Consider the following 6,349-nt stretch of genomic DNA (forward strand, 5'->3'; position numbering starts at 1 on the left):
CAAGACAATCTATCTACTTAATGCAATCCCTACCAAAATCTCAATGATTTTTTTTTTTTTTGCAAAAGTAAAAAGCCTCATCCGAAAACTCATATGGAACCTCAAGGGACCCCAAACAGCCAGAACAATTCTGACAAAGAAGAACAAAGTTTGATTCCATGTCCTGATTCCAAAACTTACTACAACGTTACAGGAATAAAGACAGTGTAGCACAGGCATAAATACAGACATACAAGCACATACGTAAAGACATAAAGAAAGTCAAGTGCAATAGAATATAGAGTCTAGAAATAAACCCTCACATGTACGGTCAAATGATTTCTGACAAGAATGTCAAGACTAGTCAATGGAGAAAAAACAACCTTTTCAACAAATGCTTCTGGAAAAACTGGATATCCACGTGTAAAAAAAAATGAAGTTGCATTCTTACCTAATACTATAGGTAAAAATTAATTCCAAATAGATCCATGACCTAAATAGATAATCTAAAACTATAAAACTCTTAGAAGAAAACAGGACAAAACTTCACAACATTGGATGTGGCAATGATTTCTTGGATATGACAGACATCAAAGGCACAGACAACAAAAGGAAAAGAATAGACAAATTGGACTCCATCAATATTAAATTTTTGTGCATCGAAACACACCATCAAGGAGTTCTTGTCGTGGCTCAGTGGTTAACAAATCCGACTAGGAACCATAAGGTTCGATCCCTGCCCTTGCTCAGTGGGTTAACGATCCGGCATTGTGGTGAGCTGTGGTGTAGGTTGCAGACGTGGCTCAGATCCCGCATTGCTGTGGCTCTGGCGTAGGCCGGTGGCTGCAGCTCTGATTCAACCCCTAGCCTGGGAGCCTCCATATGCCCCAGCAGCGGCCCAAGAAATGGCAAAAAGGCAAAAAAGAAAAAAAGAAACACACCATCAAGAGAGTAAACAGGCAACTGACAGAATGAGAGGAAATATTTGCAAATCAAATATCTGATAAAGGGTTAATGCGCAGAATACATGGAGAACCCCCAAAACTCAACAATAACAACAACAACAAACAAATAAGCCAACTCAAAAAAGGGCAAAAGACAAATAGAAATTTGTCCAAATATTCAAATGGCCAATAAACACATGAAAAAATGCCCAACATTGGCCATTGAGGATGTGCAAATCAAAACTACCATGAGATACTATGTCATACCATTAAGATGGCGATTATGAAAATAAATAAATGACAAGTGTTGGCAAGGATGTGGAAAAATTGGGACCTCCCCACAGCTGGTGGGAATGTACAATGGCAGAGCTGCAGTGGACTCTCCCCTGGACCTCTCCAGAGCTGGGCTGGTAACATCTCTAGGGAGCCTGAGATGTGCCCTCATATGCCTTCCCCAGTATAGAGGTTCCTCAAAAAATTAAAAGTAAGATTACCATACAATCCAGCAATTCCACTTCTGAGTATATAATCAAAGGCATTGAAGCATGGCGGGCTGTGGACACAGGGAAGGGAGATAAAGTCATAACCTTCAAAATTATTTTATACAACTTTTGAATTTTGTTCCACATGCCTCTCATAACTGATTTTTTTAAAACATAACATTCAAGAAATAAATGCGGAGTTCCCGTCGTGGCGCAGTGGTTAATGAATCCCACTGGGAACCATGAGGTGGCGGGTTCGGTCCCTGCCCTTGCTCAGTGGGTTAACGATCCGGCGTTGCCGTGAGCCGTGGTGTAGGTTGCAGACGCGGCTCGGATCCCGAGTTGCTGTGGCTCTGGCGTAGGCCGGTGGCTACAGCTCCGATTCGACCCCTAGCCTGGGAACCTCCATATGCCCCGGGAGCGGCCCAAGAAATAGCAACAACAACAACAACAACAACAACAATGACAACAACAACAAAAGACAAAAAAAAAAAAAAGAAATGCTTTTCTAATATTATGGTGTTAAAATTTATCTTTGGGATAGAGCTTTGTTATGGGTTTACCTGGATTCAAATCCTAACCTCATCAACTTCCTGGGTATGTGACCCTAGCAAATGGCCCCACCTCTAAGCCCCAAAGGGGATCCACACTATTCGGGTAGGAACAACCTTGGAGACAGGAAAACAACACATATGAAGTGGTCCCCTCAGCTTGACCAGGGCCCTCACACTCAGCTCAGCCTGGCTCCCTGACTCCCTGCCCCACCAGGACCACCTCTGGCTATGGCTAACCAGGGTCTTCTCTTCCCCTGGGAGTGGCCCTGAGCAGCTCTGGCCCCAGGCTTGGTCAGGAAGTCCCCTCCCCACAGGGCAGGGGACTGGAAATGGTAGCCTCCAAGGGAAAGGGTGCCTCTCTGGGGTTCAAGCCCCACAGCTCCCATTCATCTCCTGGCTGCAGCTGGCGCATCTGAGACCCACGTGTGTGCTCTCCTGGCCAGGGGTTTGGGTTCCTTGTCTTATGGCTCCCTAATCCGCACTTGGCAAAAAGGAAGTGGTGGGTCCGCCCAGCCGCACGGAGAGTGGCCAGAGGATCCACACCGGAAAGATTCGTGGGACCGTGAAACAGGACTTGTGCCTCCGAGGCCACCCCAGCCCTTCACATGGAGATAAATCACAGCCAGGGAAGGAAGATAAAGGATACAGAGACACAGAGTTCGCATTGTCGCTCAGAGGTGGTGAACCCAACTGGTATCCATGAGGACACAGGTTTGATCCCTGGCCTCGCTCAGCGGGTTAAGGCTCCAGCGTTGCCATGAGCTGTGGTATAAGTTGCAGATGTAGCTTGGATCTGGCGTTGCTGTGGCTGTGGTGTAGGCTGGTGGCTACAGCTCTGATTGGACCCCTAGTCTGGGAACCTCCATATGCCATGGGTGTGGCCCTAAAAAGACAAAAAAAAAAAAAGATACAGGGATGCGGGGTCCCGCCTTATGAGAAGAAACATGCGGAGGGGGACTTCCCCCTGGACTCCTACAGAGCTGGGCTGGTGACATCCCAGGGGATCCTGAGATGTGTCCCTCACATGCCCTCTCCAGACCCAAAGAGTCTGGCTTCCTGGGGGTGCAATTTGTGCAGTGACACACAGCCTCATATTTAGAAAGGCTCCACACTTGGCTTGGAGCTATGCTGTCGCTATCTTGAATTTTGTAATGTTTGAGAAGGGGGCTCTACATTTTCATTTTGTACAAGGCCCTGAAAATTATAGCTGCCCACAGCCTCTGGTGGATGCTTATTCACACAACTTACACACCTTCAGCAGTGGGGAACCCACTTTCCCCTGGGAGATGGCTGAGTCTACTGAGCGGCAGCCGAAGCTCAGAGGTTTTATATCAAAGTGATTGAGGAAAGGACCCTGGTCTCCTGACCCAGATCCCCCCTGGCTGTGACCTGCGGCATGTTATTGCACCTCAGTTTCTTTGCCTGAGAACGAGATTGATAATAGGGCTATAGTGAGAATTCAAGGAGATGGTGGTTAGGTGGCACCTGGCACTAATTGCTTTTGTAGTTAATCAGCAATATATGTCATTGGAAAAGGCTTCCTTTTGTCCAGTTGGGATCTGCAGACCTGATGTGGCTAGGGGGAGGAAGTAGAAGAAGGCACATACAAAATAAACACACACACACACACAGAGAACTCCCCTTGGGTCAAACCTGCGCCCTTCACCTGGGCTCCACCCATCAAGTACCTTGTTCTCTGCTGCCATCTTCTGGCTTGAATAGGGCACTGCATCACAGCTGGCGCCTCTGGACTCTAAGCTTCTCTGGTTCTTCTAATAGTCAGATGAAAATCGAATCATTCGGCAGTTGTTTACTGAAGGCCTGCTTTGTACCAGGCACTGGGGACTTTGAAGAGAACATAAAAGACAAAGTCCCTGCCCTCTTGGAACTGACATTCTTTTGGGAGAAATGGATAATAAGCAAGAAAAACAATAATTTGAGTTCCACTGCTGAGAAAACAACACGAAACAAAACAGGAGTTCTCCTTGTGGTTTAGCGGATTAAGAACCCCACAGGTATCCATGAGGATGCAGGTTTGATCCCTGGCCTCGCCTGATGGGTTAAGGATCCGGCGTTGCCATGAGCTGTGTTGTAGGTCGCAGATGTTGCACGGATCCCGCGTTGCTGTGGCTGTGGTGCAGACCTGAAGCTGTAGCTCTGATTCGACCCCTATACTGGGAACTTCCATATGCCGTGGGTTCGGCCCTAATAAGAAAAAAAAAAAAAAGACAGAACAATGCTGAGGGTAGGACATGGAGCTGGTGGGTTCTTGAGGATCCAGGACAAAGTCGGCCAGGAGGCGGGGTCAGTGGGACCACAGGCGGAAAGGCTGCCAGGAGTGGGCAGAGAGTGGGCTCTGCAGCGTATCTGGTCCCATCAGCCTGGCTTCCCAGCCCCACCCTCCCACTTCCGGTGTAGCTTTGGGCAACTTCCTCCCCTGACAGAGGCCTCAGTTTCCCCCTCTGGAAAATGAGGAGAATCCCTGCTAGTCCTCCAATAGTGCGGTCGTGAGGTTCCCTGGGGTCCTAGAGGGGAAACCATTTCGTAAATTGTATCATTTTGATTCATTCTTATCTTATTGTTACCAGTGTTAGCTAGGCACTTTCCAGAGTCCTTTTAGAAAGGCAGCACACTGAATCCTCCGAAAGATCCTGTTAGGTAGGTACTGTGATTACTCACCATTTGCAGATGAGGAAAGCGAACCCAGGAGATAGAGTGGCTTGCCCAGCCGAAGGATTTGGATGAGGGAGCATTTGCGGAGCAGCCAGTGCCTGCTGGCAGGAGGGCTGTCTCCCCTTTTTCCAGAATCACAGCTCCTTCCACCTCCAAGTCACCTCTATGCATCCTTTCAGTCCACACCGCCCCCAAGGGAGAGGGAGAGAATAGAAGCAGGGCTTTGCTCCTGGCGGTGGCCAGCAGACCCCGGGCTCCTATCTCCCCCGCCCAGGAAACCATTTTCTTTTCTTTCTTTCCCCCGCCTCTTTTGGCTGCCTCTCGGCATATAGATTTCCCAGGCCAGGGATCCGATCTGAGCCACAGTTGCCACCTACACTGCAGCTGTGGCAATGCCGTATCCTCAACCCACCGTGCTGGACCAGGGATTGAACCAGCATCCCAGCGCTCCAGAGACACTGCCAGTCCCGTTGCGCCACAGTGGGAACTCCCAGGAAAACATTTTCTGTTGAGCATGCCTCTCCCATGACATGCAGACCTCCAGATGCAGTGTGGGTTCCTCTATCTTAGTCATTCACCACAAGCAGGTCCTGTCTGACCCCGAATATGTTGCCTGGTCTCTCTGGCCTCAGTTTTCTCATCTTTAAAGTAGGGAGAATAACAGAGTTCCCTGGCGGCTCAGCAGGTTAAGAATCCAGTGTCGTCACTGCTGTGGCACAGGTTCGATTCCTGGCCTGGGAACTTCCACATGCCGCAAGCACAGCCCCAAAAAATAAATAAGTAAAGCAGGGAGAATAAGCAGGATCACTGGGAGGCTTGTGACATGACAGAGTGAAAGCAATGTGTAAACTGTGAAGTGCAGAACTGGAGCTCGGCCACTACTGCTTTTCCCCAAGCACCATGCTTAGCACCTTTCATGCATTTTTTTTTCTTTTCATTCTCATAGCCACCCTGTAAGTGACCAGTTCATCCTTGTTTGCCTGGAACTTTCAGGCTTCAGCGTTGAAAATCCCATATCTCAGGAAATCATTCAGTTTTAGGCAAACTTGTAAGGTGGCGAATGCGCGCTCCTCTCAGGAAACTGAGGCTCAGATTAGCTATGCTCTAGTCCCAAGTCCAATAGCCAAGAAGGGGCCTGGGTCTGTGCGCTCCAGAGCTGTGTCCTGGCGGAGGCACCTGCCTGGTCCCTGTGAACAGTGGGAGCCATGGAAGGTTCAGGCAGGGCAGTGGTAGGCTCAGGCTCAGATGCTCACACCCTCAGACAGGCCTATGCCATGCAGCCATTGAGATGCCAGCCAGTGATACACTTCAGACAATCTGAATGAAAAAGAAAATGTCCCGTTACCCTCCCTTCCATGTTCAGGTTTTGACTTTTTTTTTTTTTTTTTGTCTTTGTGCCATTTCTTGGGCAGCCCCGTGGCATATGGAGGTTCCCAGGCTAGGGGTCCAATCGGAACTGTAGCCCCCGGCCTATGCCAGAGCCACAGCAATGCGGGATCCAAGCCATGTCTGCAACCTACACCACAGCTCATGGCAACGCCAGATCCTTAACCCACTGAGCAAGGGCAGGGACCGAACCTGCAACCTCATGGTTCCTGGTCGGATTCGTTAATCACTGCGCCAAGACGGGAACTCCTTGACTCTTTTTTTAATTATTTTTCTTTTTTCCATTATAGCTGCTTTACAGTGTTCTGTCAATTTCTATTGTACAGCAAAT

This window comes from Phacochoerus africanus, chromosome 2, assembly GCF_016906955.1.
Source record: "Phacochoerus africanus isolate WHEZ1 chromosome 2, ROS_Pafr_v1, whole genome shotgun sequence".
Classification (NCBI taxonomy): Eukaryota; Metazoa; Chordata; class Mammalia; order Artiodactyla; family Suidae; genus Phacochoerus; species Phacochoerus africanus.